Source organism: Talpa occidentalis, unplaced genomic scaffold (genome assembly GCF_014898055.3).
Source record: "Talpa occidentalis isolate TD23 unplaced genomic scaffold, MPIMG_talOcc4v2.1 talOcc4.3, whole genome shotgun sequence".
Classification (NCBI taxonomy): Eukaryota; Metazoa; Chordata; class Mammalia; order Eulipotyphla; family Talpidae; genus Talpa; species Talpa occidentalis.
Genome location: NW_023603184.1, coordinates 84,601,558 through 84,623,867, shown reverse-complemented (window position 1 = coordinate 84,623,867; position 22,310 = coordinate 84,601,558). Strand labels below are relative to the sequence as shown.

The 22,310-nt window shown below is 36.5% G+C and overlaps 1 long non-coding RNA gene across 4 annotated transcripts in view; it reads right to left on the bottom strand.

Annotated features, from left to right (window-relative positions):
* The window catches only part of LOC129146632 (uncharacterized), an 83,873-nt gene that overhangs the window by 56,255 nt on the left and 5,308 nt on the right, over positions 1–22,310 (bottom strand). For 3 of the 4 annotated variants that reach the window (XR_008553558.1, XR_008553559.1, XR_008553557.1), the window contains exons 1-2: positions 21,608–21,733; positions 20,844–20,890 (exon numbers count right to left, since the gene is read on the bottom strand). This is a non-coding gene — a long non-coding RNA (uncharacterized LOC129146632). Of the gene's footprint in view, positions 1–20,843; positions 20,891–21,607; positions 21,734–22,310 lie in introns of those variants that run through there. The other variant, XR_008553560.1, reaches the window with a different exon arrangement.

Below are 22,310 nucleotides of genomic sequence, written 5' to 3'. Positions count from 1 at the left end.
CACTTATCAAGTTTATTTTTAAGAGGTAAGATGCTGGGCCTCCCCTGGTGGTACAGGCAGTTGAGTGCCACATTGTGAAGCTGTCCGCAGCCTCTGCAGCACTGGTTTTATCCCAGCCAGCCGGCTGGCCAAGGAGGGTCCCACCTGGCACAGCAGACCTCTCCTGTCATGCCCGTTGCTCCCCTCAGTAGTATATTTCATCAGTCTGCCTGTTCTGTTCCCCGCTCTGTATCTGGTGAATCCTCTCACCTGCCTGTGCATCTGGCCTGTACCCCAGTTCTTGTATAAAATAAATAAATAAATCTTTACCAAAAAAAAAAAGAGAGAGAGAGAGGTAAGATACTGTAGTAGAAGGAACACTGAGGAGACAGAACTGGCTTCTACTTCCAGTTCTGCCATTACATAACTAGGTGGCTCCAAAGCCACAGAATCACTCTGGGTCTCATGCAAAATATCAAGAGCACACTAAATAACACTAGCAAGTCTATAATTCAAATAATCATGTCTTTTATCACCCACCTAAAGTGAAATCTCATAGAATAGGCTATGTGGTAGCACAGTATGTCTCAGTACACTAAGCACAGTGCTTTGCACTAAACAGGTTCTGCATAAAGAGTTTTTGAATAAATCATTTGTCTAAGTGACAAGTGAAGTAGCCTGGGTATACGATAGTTCAATAGAAGATAACAGGGTATTATATTATATTTACATAAGAAACAAGTGATAATTTGAAGAATAATTTTTCTCTCTGAATATAGACACTTTCCAGGTTGACAAGAGATAGATGGGAAGTGTCACATTTAGAGGCACACCATGTTTGCTCCTTCCCTCCTTTTCAAGGACGACCCTAACTAAACAGCAAGCTGTCCTCATTTGATAGTGCCTCCTCATAGAAACTTCCTTCCCCAACCATCATTTTTCTATTTTCAAGATCATGTTATTGTGTATTTTTTGCCATTTACATTTTATCCTGTCATATGCCTCTGCAGATTTATCTCATAGAAAAGAGTGTCTTCTCTTCTACTTCTCTCATAATGCTACCTGTGAGCGCAAAGAATTTGAATTGTGGTTGAATGGGATGCTATTATTAATACTAATAGCAAATTACAAGAAGATGATATGTATTGAAGTAAAACTGGACATTAACAGAATGATAAATGAGATTCTATCTCAGTTTTGGTCAAGCCTTCAAAGACCCATATAGTACATAACAGTAAGAAGAGCCCTATGTAGAATTGCTAAAATTATGAAATGACTTATGCCAGCATTAAAAGCTCTAGCCATTAACAACTCTTGAGTTGAAAGAATGGGAGAAAAATTGTTTGAAAAGAGTTTTTGGAGGTATGGTTACCCCAAAGGAGAAAGACTACTTCTTCACTTTAAGTCAAATAAGAGCAAATGTAAGGGGATACTTGTACAGTTGGACAAGTACTTTTCAGAGTTGAAGAGAGCTTAAGTGCTGGTATAAGAAGTTATAACTAAACTAGCCTGAAAAAGCAATGCAAAGAAAAAGACAGAGTTTAGGTTTTCTGTTGACCAGATGAAGGCCACTCAGGAGGGGGAAACCTAGGGACATATTGACAGGACTGCCTGGAAGGGCAAAGTGACTCAAGAGAGAAGCAGTCACCAGAAATCTAAGAACATAGGACACAATGTCAAGATGAAAGCAGATACATGAAGCTTCACCTGTTTTAGAGGAAAGTGTTGTAGGTGAGGATCCCAAAAGGGAATACCCTGAAAAGATTACATGAAAGAGGCAACTTTGAAAATCTATGAAGTCGAATTTGTGTTATGAGAGAGTAAAGCTTTTGCTCTTAGCTTTTGCTCTTTTTTATCCCATTTGAGTGCTAGAGGATTCAAAGCCATAGCTAAAGACTAGAAGAGGAAATACCAATTCTCTCTCTCTCTTTCTTATTCTTTCTAAGTTTCAATCCTTGGTCAGTCTCTGGATTAGGATGAGAGAATACTTAAGGAAGACAATAGACTCAGATTATGATATTGAACTATGTATTCTGAAGCTTTGAGTATCTAGAGGACTATCAATTATCACAGAGTAATTTAAATAGCTATGAGTTCTACTCACAGATATATATAAAAGTCAGGGGAAGTTATTTTAAAAAGTGTGTTCATGAGACAGTGAGGAAAAAATAAAGCATTGGGGGGTGTTTTTTCTAGTGTGTGCAGCTCATTTACTATAATGGTGGCTGACAATTGAAAAAGGCTGATCTTCACCTCTTAAAGCCTTGAATGTCTTCCATTTTAGAACAATTAGAGACATTGGCTTGCCTGCCCTGAATCAAAGCACATGTTTTCTGAAAACTGAAAAAGCTATTCCTTCTTAGGAGGTGCCCCTCTATTTTACCTAATTATTAGTTTTCACACCATATGTTTTATATTGTTTTTTCATTGAATATACACAGTTTATTTCTACTCATCTATGGATTTTTAAATGGGCAAGACCTAGGCTCTGAAACACTGCTTGTAAAATTCTTTATAGTCTTTTTTTTTTTTTTTTTTTTTTAAATAGAGGCATGTTTTATTTATTTATTTGTTTGTTTGTTTTTTTGTTTATTCAGGCACTGGGTACAGTCAGAAGCGCGGGAGGGCGAGAGAATTCACCAGAGCCAGAGCGGGGAGCAGAGCAGGCAGAAGGACCGAAGTACACTGCTGAGGGGAGCAGCGGGCGGCAGGAGAGGTCTGCGCGCCATGTGGGACCCTCCTCCAGTGGCCGGGGAGCAGCCGGGGATCGAACCGGCGCCGCAGAGGCCGCGGGCAGCTTCGCAACCCAGCGCTCAACCGCTGAGCCACCGGGGAGGCCCTAAAATTCTTTATAAAGGAAAATATGTGTATCATTACCAAATCAATGGTTGAAACCCATCCCATTTGGAAATTGAGTTTTCCTATACTATGTGCATATTCCAATAGGGACTATATGTAAGAGGAAAATAAAAAATCTTTATTCAAAATGATAATCTCTCTAAGGAACTTGCTTTGCCAACTGCATGCCTCTCTGAGGATGTAGATGTTTTCCCCAGCAGGTTGGCATGGGGAAAAGAGAAGCTCATTATTACATCAGCATTGATTTGTCATGGTGTGTACAGTCAGGTACCCAGCACAGAAATGGCACAAGTGAAGAATTCCAGGCTGACTGTCTCTTGGGGGCCCAAGACACCACAAGTTGACAGAGTTAATAAAGACATATTCTAGGAATTATGAACCTGCCCATTATTTTTCTGGGACTAGCAGCCAAAACCAATAGCAAACAAATGACCCAATGCTGCCAGGATAGCAGGCATTCTTTACAACATTTCATGCCAATTATTTCTTCTCACACGACAAGCAGACATTAATTTTCAACCCCTGACCTATATTTCACTTATCTGGGTTTCAGACCAAAAGAAACACTAGCAGTCATAAAAATTCTACGACAACCTGCCACATGATGAGGAATCTCTTTAGGCTTCCAGCCAACAAGTTTGGTTTGAGTCTGCAAAATTTTCTAGGGTAGAAAGGCGAGGCAGGAGAAAAAGAGGATAATTGTCCTCCCTTCCTTGAGAGGTCTTATTTATCACTATATCTACCACATTCAGAAGGGTAGGAAAAAAATGATGGAAATAATCCAGTATCTACTTGTCTCCATGGTGTCTCAGGGGCCAATTGACCATGTCCTTGGCTGCTTCCCTTCTTCCAAGAGAATACTAATCATTTACATAAAACTTCCAAAAAAAGGATCTCCTGCCTGAAATATTTCAAAGACATGGGACTAGAATAGAGAACACTCTAGACATTGATATAATGTGGCTTTTGTGAATACAATGTCATTGCCAAAGGCACTTATAGTGGTTAAAAGGGATTTGAGTGTGATGGGGCATATCCACTCAATGCTTCCCCAGGGGCCCTAAAAAAAGAAAAAGTAATATCCCAAAGTGCTGAACATCTTCCCAGGGGTAGCTCTTTCAGGGAAAGAATTCAGCTCTGTGAAAACTCACCATGTGTTAATCTGAAAAAAGTATAATGAAAATATATTCTCAGTTCTCTAAAGCAGGCCCCAAATGCATAGAAATAACCAGATCAAAAAAAAAATTAAGATTATAGCCAAGTTCTAGGTGGATAGCGAGACCCACAGAGATTAATTTTCTAGGGCAACAGAATAAATGAAGAAACAGGGGTTTTAAATGAAATTCTTTTTTGCTTGACAACCATACCAAGGGCTTAAATAAGTAATTGTCAAACTCCACTATCTTAAATGATAATATTAGTTCAAGAGATAATAAGGGAAACATAGGGAAAGCCAACAGGAGGCACACTGCATTGTTACTCAAAGTAGACCCTCAAAGTCTTTCTATACTTCATTCAATTATTCATTCATTCACAAGTATGTGTTGAGTAACTATTACATTTCGGGTACCACACCATGTATTTTGTTAAGGCTGAAACTGTGAACAAGATAGACATAGGATTCCTGTCCTCATAGAGAGACAGAAGAGAGAGGATTACTGTACTTTGGGCAACAGACAAGCTTTAGCAGAGGTAACATCCAGGGCCTGTCCTCTTGACATACCTTAGTCAAGGCCACTGATCTTTGCAGAAGCAGGAATTCTAGTCTCAGCGATGCCACTCAATGAATGAGTGTTCTAAACAACTAATGAATACTTTCTGGCCCCAAATATACCATCTCTAAAATGAAAACAATGACATCCATTTTAACACTGGCTGTATATAGAGCTAAGACTCAAAGAAGATAAAGTTTTATAAAGTACTGTACAAATAAAAGACTTAATTACAAGTATTAGAAGACAGTTGTAAAATGCCTCCTAAGAGTTAGCGTTCTTGAATTGTTACCTAATTCAAGTCTGCTGTCAGAGATGAGCAACAAAGCAGAAAAATGGTGATTGTAAATAAGCATTTATACAACAAAGACTAAAAAGCATACAACACTAAGTTTTGTACATGGTTACAAGCTAGAACATATTATTTTGCATAGTTTTATTTGAACTTTTCACAAACTATGTAAGAAAAAGAACACATAAATTTTCCATTTACTACCTTGCAGAATTAAAAAGAAAAAAGTGACAAACAGCCTTTATTTTATAGGCAAGTGTGGTTTTCTTCCATGGAAAAATAGGTTTATTTTAGTTAATATTCAATGACTCCAGGGAAAGAAGTTAGGGGAACAATCCATGAGGTTTGTTTCTGGTTTGGGGTTTTCCCTGCTCTCCCTTCCCCTGGTCTTTCCACTGCAGCAAAGGAGCCAAGAACTGTGAGCAGGGGATTTCTTTTTTCATTCTCCCATAATTCAATAACATATTTTTTCCAAATGAAAAGGGGACAAGTACGTCTTCAGCTTTGATCCAGAATGATCACTTTCAGCTTCAGAGAGGATAATTAAAAGCAAATAAATTCAGGGATGTGCAATTGTATTCACTGAGAGGGATTTTTTCCTACATCTAAAACATAAATGAATTTAAATATTTTGAGTGGCTTTAACTCTAGGTAGAAAATATATTTTTTAATAGAGGTAACACATGAAAAAAAATCTCATAGATTTGTCTCTTGGGTTCCTTATGGCAACAAGAGCTTAAAGTGTTCTTTTTCTTAAGTGGTAAGAACAATGGGTTTAAATCCAAACCCAATGAAGAAATTGAAAGGTGCCACTGAGGGAGCAGTCAGTCAAAAAGACTGTCATTGAATGTTTTAGCACAAGAGGCACTGGGAATACACTGCAGCTTATCGAGAGTGGTTTCCTTGTCTGCAAGTCCTGGCACACATATCTGGGAAAGCTCTGACCCTTTAGCAAATAGACAGCTTGACTTCCTCACCTTAGCTGTGGTGGGTCCACCTCACCCAACAGCACACTTCCCATAGAGCAGAATATTAACTTGGCCTGGGATGATTTATCACATAGTTATTGTATGCATGGCAGGGTAGCTACAACAAGCAAACATTCTAATGCACTTTCACTCCAGGAAAGCAGAGACAAGGTAGAAAGGGAAGACCATTATAAGCTTAAATACTTAAAAACTTAGTGGGGTAAAGATTTAATACCAGACCCTTGCCAACAGAAGGAAAGAAAAAGGCATAAAGAACCCCAAACAAGCAATGGGAACCCCCCACACACATACACACACAAGTTCTGAAATTTGCCTATTATAGAATGCAGTTCTGCACACTGGCAGGAAAAACTGCAGAGAAATAACTTTTCAGTAAAATCAAAAGTCAAAAAATATTACTCTAAAGATACTATAAAAATATTACTATAAAGATACAGAAAAAAAAGAAGATTCTAGGCAGTTGGGTAATCACCAAACTCACAAAAAATGTCTTATAGAAACCTCAGCATGAGAGAAGCTACATCTTAACCAAAACCATCTGATAGCTGAACTCTGGATGCCTTGTAAACAGGATCTTTGCTTTTATTTTTTTTCCCCAGCAGCTGACTGCAATTTTAGTGGTTTAAATGAAGTTGGAATTTTTTTTTCTACAGATGAAACCTATATATTTGATGTTTGCATTTCTGAAATCTTTCTTTGACTATATAAGTTTCCTGTCAATATGAATACAAGTAATACTACACACACACACACACACATACACACACATTAAACATTGATATATTCAGATAGTGGGAGCATAGTCTTATATTTTTCTGCTGGTAACTCAGGTAGAACACAAAAATGTTTAACATGATTTACCCGTATTAGATTTAAAATCTGAATTTACTAGTTTACCCTGAGCCTAGCAGAATACATGAATAGGCACTGAGTACATTTTTGCTAAAATGAACTCATATAGTAAGCGCAATCAGCAAACTCATTATTTAATTGTAATTTTACCTTAATTGCTTGTATAAACTAAAATAATTTCCATGGAAATATTGCTAGTGTTGAGATAATAAGAAAGATCTGCTTAGATTTCATAAATGTGTTGGGATTTTACACCCTTCTTTTTACCAGCAGCTGCCAAGCCTCTGTCAATAATTGTATAGTGACATTTCAAGTCCTTGTGTCTTAAGTAAACAAATAAACCCAGCAGAATAAGAAGCAAATTTACAGAGTGTTATTTGAAGAATACTTAAAGGATTGCCTATAAGTGTTTTTCCTTCACCAATTTACCATTGGTATGATCTGAAATAATCACTAGCAATCTAGTTATTGGGCTCAAAGCATTAAATGGCTCTGGTAAAAGGCAAATACGTAAAAGATATAATCTTATACATTAAAACATGTGGGTTAAAATAACATTCTACTTAAAAGAATAATTTAAATTCTCCTAGTTTGTACATTCATCTGTGTTAGGCCCTCAGGCCTTCAACAACCCTCACCCCTTTTCCAGGTCTTCAGAGGATGTCTCAAACATACTCTTAAATACCTGTTTTTTGCAGTGACTACAGCTGGGTTCAGTCACCATTCCTTCAAGTGCCCCAGTCATTTATAGAGCCCTCCAGAAATCAAATCTATGCAAGGACTGTGTCACTACAAAGAATATTTCACTTCTAGTTCAATCCCAGGACTTACAGAGAAGTGTATCTCCTTTTCTTCCACCTTTAGTCCCTCCCTCTCTCCTCTCTCCTGCTTCACCAACTTCCCTTAAAATTTTAGTTAGGGTCTCTCTGCTCACCTTAAGCTCAGACAGCCAAACATCAGGGCTGGGGGACAGTTTTAGGTGGCTGAAAGCTTCATATGTGCTGACCCAGCCCATTCTGTGACAGCCAATGCTCTTTATTGAGAGTCCATGGCTGCTGCTTTCTCCAAGACATTCCTCAACATTTGTACAAATGTGCCTCTGGCAAACATAAGACAAAAAATTGCCAAATGTGCCTAAATTTCAGTTTCAGTTGAGAACACATCTACATATGGAAAGATGAACAAATAAATATTAATACAATATCAGCCACAAACATCTACACGATAACTCAAATTTTTTCAAACATTATTGAGTAATAAGTGACAAGTAAAATTTTTATCTATTTAAGGAGCACAAAGTGATGATTTAGTAATAATACATACACAACTGCTAAACGATAAGCACAAGAAGCTAGTTAACACACCCATCACTTCACACACTTACTTTACGTGTGTGTAGTCAAACACTTAAGATCTACACTCAGAAAATTTCAATTACAAAATACAGTATTATTAAATCTATGCACCATGCTGTGCAGTAGATTCCCCAGAATGTACTCTTCTTACAAGTGAAAGTTTGTAGCCTGTGATCAACTGTTTCCCCCATCTCTAGCCCCCGGGAACCACCAGTCTACTCTCTGCTTCTGTGAGTTTGCCTTTTTTTTTTTTTTTTTAAGATTCCATATGATAGTGAAATTTTATAGTATTTGACTTTCTGTGTCTGGTTTATTTCATTTAGCATAATGTCCTCCAGACTCTGAGATGAGTTGACCCCTCAACAGAGAACAGATCTCTGAATGACAGGGAGAATGAGATTTGATGTGAGACAACAATGAAGAGGGATATAAAGACTAACAAAATTAAGAAGCCAGAGGAGGTCCAGGGAGAAAAGTCCTCAGAGCCAGGTACCAGAGGAGAGACAGCCATGGTACATAGCAGGGAACACCTGGGTGTTGGAAATGGAAATGGAAGTCTATCAGAGATAAACTAAATCAGGCCTCAGTATTTCTGAAAATCAGTCTTAGAAACAAATAATTATCTTGTCCAATGAAATTCCACACAAAAGTTCTATTTCACATATTTTGTTATTAGTTTCTCTTGTAACTGGTTCTGTTCCATCTTCAGCCAGGCATAGCATCAGTCTCCATGACACCAAACATCCAGCCATTTCAGTCATAATCAAAACTCCACTTAACCAGCCAGCTGTTTTCTGTACATAACACTAAGCAATCAACTGGCCTAGCTTCATGCCTGGAATGATGGAAAAGACCAGATGTTTGGGCATTTTAAAAACATCAACTGTCAAGGAAAAACAGGAGTATTATTGTCATTTCACATACAATCTTAAAATGATCCACCTCGCACTTTTCTCATGAATCCAGCAAAAACCTAAGATACGCAAACACAAATACATGTACACATGTGCACTGAAAACGCTAGTGAGTGTGCTGAACAACATATGGAAGGGATGGGGGAGATAAATTATTTCACATAATGTCAACATTATAAAGTTTTAAAAGTTCCAGTTTCCTGCCCATTTGTGTTTTTTGCTGCCCTGTCTGCCCTGCTCTGCTCTCAGAAAATGATTCTTTCAGGCTCTTTTGCCCTCTTGTGTCAGGATATGGAAGACACCACCCACAAAAAGGCAAAAAAACTAGGAGGTGAAGAGAGGAGGAAGAAAATAGGTGATTCTTTCCCTTCTTTCTCTGTTTCCAATGATGTCTCCCTAAGCAGATCTTGTCAGGTAACTCCTCCTTCCAAGATTCTAGTTCCTACCAGATATTGCCATCTGTGGTTCTACACACTCCCTCTGCATCATCTATGTGATCTGTGTTCTCTGGACTATATTTCATCTACTGACAAAATCCTGGATGATTTATTTTTCAAGTTGGACTCTGACTGATATACAGGATAATCTGTAAAAGTAAACTATCTTCTCCACTTAGAGTTCAAAGAACAGCCTGAGGTCTATTAAGTAGCATCCAGGTGCTAAGTTCTTTGCCTTTTTTTCCTATCCTTGTTCTGTCAAGTGTTCCACTAGGAGTAATAATTTAAATATGTGTGTGTGTGTGTGTGAGAGAGAGAGAGTGAGAGAGAGCGAGAGAAAGATTTGGCAAAGCCAGTTACACTCAAAGTTTCCTCCTGTGAATCTTACAAGACAGGAGCCCCAAATCAAATGTCACAACTTTCTAGGATCAGAAAACAATCCTTTCTGCTTGCCTCCACTCTGTCAGCAAATTTATTTGTTTTCTTTTTCTTTTTGTGTGTGTATTTTTCTTATTGAGGTAATGTTGGTTTACAATACTATATAACTCAGAGGTATAGGTTCACACCTTTTCAGATGCGTATCACCACACTACATCCATGACCAAAGCACCAATAATCCTCCACCATAATCCATTTGGTTCCCTACCACTTTTGCTTCCCACCTTCACTATCCCTTAGTAGACTCATTTCTACAATCAGATTACTAGGGTTTGTTTTGGTTTGTTAGTTTTACATGTTCCTTTTTTCTGTTTCTGAATTTTCTATATTCCACATATGAGTGAAATCATCCAGTATTTTTCTTTCTCTTACTAACTTATTTTTTTAGCATCATCTCTACCACTTCTATCCATACAATCAACAATGGTAAGATTTCATACTTTTTCAGAGTTGAGTAGTATTCTACTGTGTATATATACCACATCTTCCTAATCTACTTATCTGTATGTGGGCATTTAGGTTGTTGCCATAACTTGACTATTGTAAATAGTGCTGAAGTGAACTTAGAGGTGCAAATATCCCTTTAAATTTGTATTTTGAATTCTTCCAGTAGATACCTAAGAGTGGAATTGCCAGAGCATATGGTAGATCTAGCTTTAATATCTTAAGAAATCTCCATACTCTTTTTCATAGAGGCTGGACCAATCTACATTTCCACTAAGAATGTAGGAAGGTTCCTTTTTCTCTACATCCTCACCAACACTATAACTCAGAGGACCATTTTCACAGGAGTAAGGTGTTATCTCACCTGTGGCTTTGATTTGTATTTCCCTGATAATAAGTGATGATGATCATTTTTTGATGTTGTGCATCTGTATTCTTGAGTAATTGTCAGTGTTCCCCCACCCCATCCCCGCCACCACTCCCCAGCACATCCCTACCAGAGGCTGGATCCCGCCAGGCCCCTCCCTCACCTCTGATTCAGCTGCAAAATCAGGTCTCCAGACCTACAGAAACCAACAAAGGCCAAAAACCTAAGATCACATAAAACCATAGCACCACATGCAGGAAAAGGAGCAGTACAAATCTGTAAATTACTACTAAAAATACTTTTCTTAAAAATAGGGAGATCTGAAGCAGCAAAACAGGCAGACAAAAGAACACAACACATGGCACCTTAAGACCTCAAGAGACTTGAGGTCACAGGACTGCTTCAGTGTCAGTAGCTGAAATTGAGGTCTGCAGGTCTGCCTTTAGGACCATGGGCCAGCATCCTGCCTGCTGGGTTTTTGGGGCAGCAGGACTAGCCAACGGTCATGGGAAGACAAGGTGGGGTCAGATTACAGGGCTGATTCAATATCCGCACTGAAGTCAATGGGGATCCCTTCAGGAATATCAGAAATGTGTCTTCCAATGGGTCTCTGGGAAAGCAGGATTATCCCTGGTCTGTGACTGGATTAAATTGCTAAAATACTCTATAAAATATTTGAACAATAGACATTCAATGAGAACAAAAGGAGAATGAAGAGGTAACAGTAATCAAAAGGAGAATTCAATAAAATTTTCCAGAGTTGAAGGACATGACTTTGCAGCTTGAAAGGACCCAAATGAGTGCTAAGCATGATGAATGAAATTAGGCCCCACACCAAACTTCATCACTGTGAAATTTTAGAACAAGGGAGGCATTGAAGAGTGGTAGGGAGGGAACAAACACTATAATAGGAGTGCAAAATTAGAAAAGTAAGGACTTTCATACAAAATTTCAGAATCACAATTATAGAAATCTTTTTTTAAATTCTAACAACTAAAATCTGAGGACAATGAAAATATGTCCTCAAAATTTTGAGGGGAAAATATTTGCAAACCAGAATTCACAATGATATGTGAAAGTATTAAGATAGGGACATTTTCAGAGGTACAAAATTTTATTTTCTAAGAAACTACTGAAGAATGTGTTCCTCCATTCAGTACAAGACAGTAAACTAAGAAGGAGGAAGATACAGAATTTAGGAAACAAGGGATAAAATAGAGAAAAAAGGAAGACCCTGAAGGAAAAATCTCAGGATGACAGCAGAACCACAGAGCTAGAGAGCAACTGGTCTACAATTGGAATAGGTGAAAGATAATAGGATATATATCTTCAAGATGAGTCTAATAGAAAGCTAATGTTCCTAAAGCTTTTGAGATGATAATCCCACAACTGGTCATGGATAGTGAAAAAAATCACAGAAAACTAAAAGAATAAAAACAAATACTTAATGACTTCAGGGAGAACAAAATATTCAGGAAAAATAATCAAAGCATACTACTTAAGTTCATCCATTTGTAACAATTACACAGTCATAAAAATATAAACCTTCATTGTTGGCCTAATCAAATAGCCACCTTGGGAGGAAGGAGGGATCAGAAGTGGAGTATGGTCAAGGCAAGTAGTTGAAAAGCATTAAGTAGACATGCTCTAGAGTGGTAAATCAAGGACAGTGCAAGAAATATTTTCCATTTAAATATCATTCATTGACCTCTAATGCTTTATCTGCAATCCTATGAGTACAGCAAAATTTGAGCATATAACAAAGGCTAAACAAAATATTTTAAAGTAGTTATCTATAAATTTATTTGAAGGGAGCTTATATATTGATAGACAAGTTTTAAATATAATTAAGAGTATATCATCTGTCCATGTCTTCTAGTGAGTAGTCAAAATAAATGAAAAACAAGTCAGTATGAAAGCCACTAAAAATCTCACTGTTACTTCTATTTGATTTTATTAGACACACTAGCAGCTCCACCTTTACCCATATGCAATCCTAGAATCCAGCACTTAAGCATCAGTACCGGGTTGATATGAATGTAGGAATAAAGCTCACAGACTGGAATTCTGAGCTCAATGGATATCTGTGCCATTCCTGTTAATCCTTTACCAAATCATTCAGAAATCTTTAGCTGTTATTTCTCACTGCACCCATAGTTTTCAAATATTTCTTCTAGCAAATGCAGTCTTAATAAATTTGAGAGAAAAAAAAAATGTAAGCCTAATCAAAGGAAAACTGATGGCTTTTCTGACATTCTATAAGATGAACAATGGCATTTAAAAGAACTTAATAGCTTTCCTTATTCATTCATTTTTAAAATAAACCTGTAATTGGATCATTTGGTTTTAATAGTTCCTTTGATTTAAGAAGCAGATGAATTATAAATGGTATTTATAAGTTTGTGTCAAAGAGAAATTTATTAAGAATCATGGTTAAATTTGAAAAGACCAGTATGAGAATTAGCAGAATTTCTCCTGATAACCCTGAGATTTTTTTTTCAGAATATTTTAAAAATTATTTAGCACTTAATTATTATAATTTGGGATACTGGGAGGATTTTTCTATTTCATGGCAATTTTAACTATCATAAAAATGGTTTAATATCACTCAAATGTGGATTTGAAACTTTTTTAAAATTTTTTTTAAGATTTATTTATTTATGCATACAAGAGCTGGGGTACAGGCCAGAGTTGCGGGGGTGAGAGGATCCACCAGAAACAGAGTGGGGAACAGAACAGGCAGACTGACTGAAATACATTGCTGAGGGGGGCAGCGGGCGAGACAGGAGCGGTCTGCCTCGCCATATGGGTTTCTCCCTGGCCGGCCAGAGATCAAACCCATGATTCAGAGACTGTGGATTCTTCATAGTGCAGTGCTTAACCCATTGAGCCACCAGGGAGGCCCTGGACCATTTTTTGTAGACAGTTAAAACTGGAACAAAACAGAAAAATACTTCCAATACATTATTCCATTGGACATGAGAAAGCTACAGAAAAGCCTGAAGAAGCAAAGTATTTACATATTACTGCTTGGCAAAATATCTGTAAGTGCACAATAATAGGGAGTAATTTTATCTGCAAATTCAAGACACCTTAAAAGACTAATAAAATGAAAATATTAAAATTAAAATCCTTTATCGAGTTTGAGACTATAATATACATATATTCATGTACATATACATTTATATCTTTTTTGAATGGTATTTCTATGCTTATAAAAATGCTGTACTCATTTTAAGGGAGTTTAGATACTAAATTTTACAGAAACTCTTTGGGGATTTATATGAAAGCTAAAGTAACATACCTAAGCAAAATTCTAAGAGGAGCTGTTTTTAAGCAAAATGAATTGGAAGGCAATAAAGTGTTTATCCATTAGAATGTTTAAACACAAAATCCTCTACTCTGAGTCATAAGATTAAAGTTGCATTTCATTCTCCTCCTTATACCAGTATAGAAACTATAAAGGCAGTTAGCATATTGGTTCTTCTTTTAGTTTCTGCCAATTGTCTGCCAGAGATAAAGATAATGACCTCTTTCAACTACAATTACTCCATCTGAAATAAGGAAAGCAAAACTTTCTAAAATTCTAAGATTTTGCAATTGTAGGAGAAAAGGACTCTACATTTCATGATATTGTGCCACATCCATTGATACACTTTGCAAAGAACTTTAGAATTCAGTGGATCTTTGTGATTCTTTTATTATCATTACTTGGGAATTACTAGCCTCCTTATTCATACATGCATTGATCTTATCATTAATTTATTGCCAATTATTTTCTATTATAAACACTGAGGTGTTCACTTTGTCTTTAGTAGCAGTATGACAGGAAATAAGAAACTCACCTTCAAATTCTATTGTATAGCCACAGTCACTTTTGTTTCAAGACAAAAAAAAAGTAGGGAAAAAAAGGGGGGGGCCGGGGAGGAGGTATGGATTTAGAGCACCACCATCTCTTGTGTTGCAATCAACTAGAAAATCAGAGAAAACACAGGAAACAATGATTTACAGACATTAGAAAAGCAGCATTGTAAGATTGTGACCTCTGAGAGAATGAAAACAGACAATAACAGCTCTGCATTCACCAGATTACTTCCTGAAAGCCATTTTGAAGCAACAGGCAGGAGCAATAATTAGTTTTGAGTCAAGTAATGTCTCTGAGTTAAAGAAGCAGAGATCGGAAAGGTAAAACCTACAGAGCATGATACCACTATAAGGTATCATGACTTTGGCTACTGAGACTTTGGCTACTTAACTATGTATGCATGAGAGGAAATGGCTCAAAGCTGTGAAAAGAACTATATGAGAGAAGTAATTGGAAAAACTTCTACATCTCACAGAAATCTAAGAATAGTTCCCAACAGACAGAATGGGGGAGGGGAGAGGAGCATAGAGAGCATTAAGTAGAATCCTCAGAAGGGTATCACATGTCAAGTTACAAAATAATATTTCTGAAAATGTATGATAAAAAAGATCTTAAAATCATCCAGAAAGATAAGACATATTGTCACACATTAGAGACAAAGCAATAAAGAGCAAGATGACAGCAGACTTGGCATCGGAAACTATGCAAATGAAATGCATTAAAAGGAAAAAACAAAACATCTACATATAGCTCTTTACCAAAGGAAAATATCTTTTAAAGATGATGAATAAATATGCCTTTCCAGATTTAAAAAACTAAGATAATTCATCACCACCAAAACTCCATTCAAAAAAGTCAAAGAAACTTTCTTAGGCAGAACTAAATTAACACCAGATAGAGTTAACTCTTCTTGGAGGATTGAAGAAAATCAGAAATTATAAATATGTAGGAAATGTGAATAATAATTTTATCATTTTAAAACTATCTTCAAAATATAATTGACTTTAAAGCAAATATAATAACAGTATAAATTAGAATTTATAACCTATGTGGAAGTTAAATATATGATAACTATAGCACAAAAGATAAGTTAACAGAAGTAGACTATTATTATAGTATAGTAGTATAAAGTTATTATACTACACATGAAAAGGTTCAATATTATTTGAAGGCAGACTGTAGTAAATTTAAGGTACACACTGTCAACCCAAGAGACACTAATTAAATAGCAAAACAATGAGGTATACTTCAACAATGTAAATGAAATATAATTATTAAAAATTGTATTTTAAATTTTTAATTAAAATTTTTTAATAAGAAATAAGAGGTCCTGTCTGGTGGCGCAAGGGGTTATGTTAAGACACAACCTATGAAGCTATCCGCAGCCACTGCAACACAGTTCGCTCCCCGACCAGCCAGGAAACATCCCACATGGCGCAGCAGACCTCTCCTGACTCGCCCGCTGCTCCCCTCAGCAGTGTATTTCAGTCGATCTACCTGTTCTGTTTCCCACTCTGTCTCTGGCGAATCCTCTCACTCCCCACACCTCTGGCCTGTACCCCAGTTCTTCTATGCATAAAGAAATAAATCTTTTTTAAAAAATAGTAAGTTGATCTCAATAAAAAGAAAGGGAAGAGGAAAAAGAAACAAATATGTGAGGCAAACAGAAAAAAATAGCAAGACAGTAGATTAATCCAACCATATGCATAGATTTCCATGTTGAATGAAAAATGACTAAAGTACTCTTTATTTTTTTTAAGATTTATTTATTTATGTATACAAGAGCTGGGGTACAGGCCAGAGATGAGGGAGGTAAGAGGATTCACCAGAGACAGTGGGGAACAGAACAGGCAGACTGACTGAAATACACTGCTGAGGGGAGCAGTGGGCAAGACAGGAGAGGTCTGCTGGGCCATATGGGTTTCTCTCTGGCCTGCAGGGGATCGAACTCATGCTGCAGTGGCTGCGGATTGCTTCATAGTGCAATGCTTAATCGCTTGCGCCACCAGGGAGGCCCCTAAAGTACTCTTTATATGTAAAGATACAGATAGTTTGCAAAGGGAATAAAAATATACATATCATGCTAACATTAATCAAGAGAACATTTAGGTGGCAATATTAATATTAGGCAAAGTACACTTCAAGACAGAGTATTATCATCAATAAAGAAGGGCATTGTGTAATAACAAATGGGTTAATTCATCAAGAAGATATAACAATCCTAAATGTGCATGTACCTAGTAAAAGAGCTTCAAAATACAAAATGTAAACTCACAAAATGGAAAGATGTAGAAATCTAGTACTTCAAGAGAGTAGTTTAAATCAGTTCTTTAGCTGTTTCAACATTCATTGAACACTTCAATGTTCTAGGCTCTGCAATCACAGATGGAAAAAAGATGGATATCTTTTATGTGTATAAGATGTCACTGGGGTATAGTGTTTACCCTTAAAAAACTTGTAATCTAGCTAATTGTGTGTGTGTGCACACGCACATATGTATGCACCTGCACGTACAGGCTATATATAAACCACTTAGAAAGCAAGAGACTAGGTTATAATCATGAAATAACCTGAGTAATACTATTTGAGCTCAGGAAATTAGTGCAAATTACCTAGAAACAGTTTCATGAAGAAGATGCTTTAGAGCTGAATATTGAAAAAAAAAAAGTTGCATATATACAAAAAAAGAGGGAGACAGGGAATGCCTACTAGTGACAACAAGATGAGAAAGACTCAGATAGGTATGAGCATATTCTGTTTAGTTAGAGGCAGGTAATGTTATAAGATAGCTAAAAATAGAGCTGAACATATAAAAGAGGAAAGAGGGTTATAAACTGGGGCAAGAAAATGAACTTGAATCCCAGATTGTTGTTGAGACTAGGTTTGCTAAATTTCATCCCCAAATCCCAACTAAATGATTCTGCTTCACTTAGGTAGGGTAACAGGCAGAAATACAAGAGTTCAGAGAATTCCCAAAATAATAAAGAAAAAGGTTTCAATGACACGGAAGTAATTTCTTTAGAACTCAGAAATATCTAAAATTAAAGGAAAAACTTTACCTGAACCAAGATTTTACTGGTATTTTAAAGACAAAGTTTCTTTAAGCAACTAACAAATATGCATCACTGTTGACACCAACCATCATCAAACAAAACAGAAAATAGCAACAGTATACAGGATTAAAGTATTAAAATCACTGATACTCCCGCAGACTGGTAGAGTCCTGGCTCTACTCAAATGACAGGGCCTTCAGCATACCAGAGGATATTCCCATTGCAATTTGTCAGCATATTAGCAAATGTTCTTGGTGGCTGGAACACACAGTCCAGGAATATATCCTTACCCTCACGTGTGGCTCAAATCACCTCAGTGCCCTGTAACTCTCCTCTGCTGCTCCTTCTAATGGCCTCGAATGCCAATTAACCATCTCAATCATCTCTGCATCTAAATTTAGATATAGCTATCAAGTTTGAATGCCTGATATGACTAATTATGTTGCAGAACTGTGAAGCAATCAGTCCTAAAATGGAAAAGTGGGGGAAAAAGGAAATCCCTAGAGGTAAATCTAACATGGTTCCTGTCCCTATTGAAGTTTCATAAGATCACAGCTGAAAGAACATTCTACCATAAACTGAAGGGCTCTACGTTAACAGCAGGAATCAAAACCTCATCCACAAATGCTCTCCCCCTTATTCAGCATAACCACCATAAATTCTAAAATAGTAACATTGCCTTATATTGCCACCTAGTGTATGTTAACAATAACTGAACTCAAAGGTGATATTTTTGTACAGTCACCTTCCAAGGGTTTCCTGGTAGACTTGATCATGCACCACATTGGGATTCCTAGTGTGATTCCTCATTCTATTTCAGGGCATATCAATGAAAGTATAATCATGGATTTAATTTATGTTAGTTAAACTCCCATTTTGTGGATAATCCTCAGATTCTCCAAAACTGCACACTGTTCCCCAGGAATATTCTTTCTCAACATTTAGCAGTCATCTCTCTGCCACCTTTCCTTCTCCTTACTCTCCCTGATTATTGGAGTGTGAACTCTATATACAACCTGGACATTTTAATAGCATTATTTCAACTACGATGTAATTGGAAAGAGGGAGAATGTAACAAAAATAAAAATAATCCCAGGATTAATTATATAAGAGGCCCCATTTTCTTCCAAGCAATCATTAGCTTATAAAAGCTCCCAAAGCCATTTCCAGACAGGGCGTATGAAAAGATTTGAAAAAATGATATTTCAGATAGCATAATTCACTCAAAGAACATTTAGGCCTACATTACTACCTTTAATTCAGACTTTTCCATATCAGGCAAAATAGCATTTTTGAATAGTTAGACGAAGATGGGGTGTAGAAACATGAATGGGATGCCTTTCTCAGATTGCCTTGGAGTTTGGTTTGCCAGATTGATATGCAATATTTAGGACATACTTAGATGAAAAAAAAATTATTTGTTATTTACCTAAAATGCAAATGTAACTGAGTACCTTGTATTTTATAGGGCAATCCTACATGGGGTGAAACAAAAGAAAAAATTAGGAAAAATAACTAGACTCCTACAAGAGCCTAAGTCATTTTTGTGGAAATAGTGATTTGGCTAGGTTCCAAGGATCAGCATCAAAGCCAAGGACCAATACCGTAACATTCAAATTATACTTTGCACTTAGTTGATGTTGTAAAATTTATAAATCATTTCACAACCATTATATTATCTGAACCCACTCACAACAACAGTGATGTGGGTGTTTTTATAAGCATTTCAAGGCTCACAGATGTTAAGGAAATGGCATTGTGATCCACATAGAGATAGAAAGAACAGAAGAACTTGAATATAAGTCTCTCAGTATGATGCATTGTCTACAAATTAAGAAAAAGTTCGTGTGGACATTACACAAAATTTTTTAATTCCTGAGGTACAGAGGAAAAATATCTGGCAAACCCGGCATAAAACTAGCACATAAGACCAAGAAAATGAAAAAATATTCTCAGACAGAGTCACTGAGCTCTGTTACATACCTTCTGACTATAGGGTCCATAAAAAAAAAAATCTACTTTATTTCCCAAGTAGGATGAGAAAGTATTTTTCTTGTGTCACTTTATTCACATGCAGCCCAAATCTATAAATCTCTAACCACTAGTCTTTATAAGCCATTTATATGTCCCAGAAATCTTTAGTAAAATCACAGGATAATCCAAATATGTGTAACTTAAAGTTCATTTTATTTAGGTCTTTACATTTTAAATTGAGAAAACAATCTTATAATTATTTTGGTTAATCAGAGTCATTTTAAATTGTAGAGCAGTGACAGCAGGTGTTCATAGTATACATTATACTCCCTAGCACAGTTTCTTTTACCTGTGGTCCTCAAATTCCAATATTCATGAAATTCCCTGAGGAGCTTCTTCAACTGCATACTCCTAAGATCCTCAGAGATTCTGATTCTATATATCTTGAGATAATATATCTATGCAAGTCCTACTGGTATCATCCTATCTATCTTCCCATCATTCTTATTCCAGAGAACCATAGTGTGCTGAAGTCACTTGGGATCTTGTTAAAATACAGATTCTGGGGCAGTAATTTGGGAAAGGAGCCAGAGATTCTGAATTCTAATAAGCACTCAGGTAGCTTTATCCCCACCCACCCCCCATTTTAATTCTGAGTATTTCCAATTCTTTATGTATCCAAATCACCACAGCCTGAATTCCGAGTTTATAAAATGTGATGGATTTTATGGATGTTTCCTGTTCGATGCTGAAACAGATTTTTGCCTAAATCTTCTCCATAACACTGTTCTTTGCTGCATCTATATGTTCTGAGTCTGTTTACATCATCGTCTCTGCTCTGGGAGTAAAAGGGTTAAACCCCTACAAATGTATATTTTCAGACCATGCCCACCACAGGTGCCCCAATAATCCTCTCTCGTGTTCCATGGGGGCCCCTTCTCTCCATCATTTCCACCGCCCTCTTCACCTGTGACCCAGTTCTGCAAATAGGTGTCAGAACTTTATTATTGGTTTGATTTTTACTGATTCTTTCTTATGTTTCTCCATATTCCACATACAGTAGAATACTACTCATAGAATCTTAAAATATCTATGAAGTGAACAATATTATTGTCTTCATTGTAATGATGAGGATGGAGACACAAAAAAAGAGCAGACAGGTAATAATTATATATAATATAATAATCAAATCCCAGTGATAGGCTATATGTATCACATTCAAACTAAAACCAAAATATTAAATTAGGGTTCCTCTTCCATTATGCCATAGAGACATACAAAATTCACTTCATAACATGTTTTGTAACACTTACATGCTTCCATTGCAATGGATAGGTAGACCATATAAATCTTGGGTTTTCTAGAAATGACCAGAACATACACCTATTTTAATATATCAGACATCTAAAGAACTATTGCAGCATTGATGTAGACAACTTATTTGAGTTCTATGACCAAATCAAAGGGAAAAAAAAATGTTCACATACTTATTATTGTATCCATACTCTTTATTATTTCTATTATTATCCTTCTTTTACATGTTATTTCTTGCAACCAGATAATAGCTCCAATCTACTTTTCTTAAAATAACACAGAATATAGTCTCTAAACGTCTAACATGATTTAGATATGCTTGGTTGAGCAGAAAATATTCTCTTGTCTCTTTTGGTTTTATGATCCTATTATCTTTACAGAAAGAGCTAAGAGTATTTCCACATTGAGCACTTAGTGATAACTATATATTCCTTAGTTTGCTTAAGTATGTATCCTTTGTTGCTCTGAATTACTGTTTCCTAGAATAAAAAGGAAGCTGTATGTTTATCAAAATGCATTCATGCAGGCAGCTGTGAGAGTGAGATGAGAAAGAAAACACAAGGATTACATATAAGCCTCTGAATAATCTCATAATCTGGCCCTGCGATCAATCATTATGGTCCTTTGAAAGTCCTACTTTGTGTCTGAAGAGAATAAGCACAATCCAAGAGAGTAAAACGATGAAGGCAAAGAGATAAGAAAAAATTAGAATAACAGTTTGTTCCAATTATAAAAGTGAGACTTCCACTATTGAGTTACTCACCTTTCTTCTTATCCTTAGTTTTGCTGCTGTGAAAGGAATAGAGATTTTGAAGTCAGACAGATCCCAATTTGAATATGAATATGGCATCAGTCGGTTTACTTAGACTCAGTCTCAGTTTCTTTATGAAATGTAGACATCCCTCCTCCTCCAACAGTACATTGGATAAATAGATGTATGGAGGTTGGGCTTGGACATAGAACAACAAAAAGCAGCTGTTTCTAGTGACAGCTTGTTATTAATAGTTACTACTTATTCATCTGTTCAACTTCCAACAAATATTTATTACCACCTCTCTGTGGCAGGAATACAGTGAAGTCCTAGGAATACAATGAAAAAGGAGATAGTTTCTGTCTTCAAGAAGATATGTTTATCCTTTGATTACGCATAGCAATCAAAATCCCACCATCATTCCCCACTGTTCCCCCTACCCTCCCTCTCCCCAACACAATTCTTCTTCCAAAGTCACAATTGCCCTATGTATCAAATACAATGGATCCGTTTGGGTCTTCAATGAAATCTTTTTGTGGCCTAGAAATATCATTTAATCATCTTTCTGGTGTCTAGCATATGCACTCTCTCCTGATTTCCTTCTAGCTGGGAAACTTCTCAGTCTCCGTTACTGTTTTTTCTCCTGCTATTACCCCTTTAGTTAGTATTTTCTAGCTTTCTGATTTTTTGCCCTTTTTCCTTTTTACACGATATT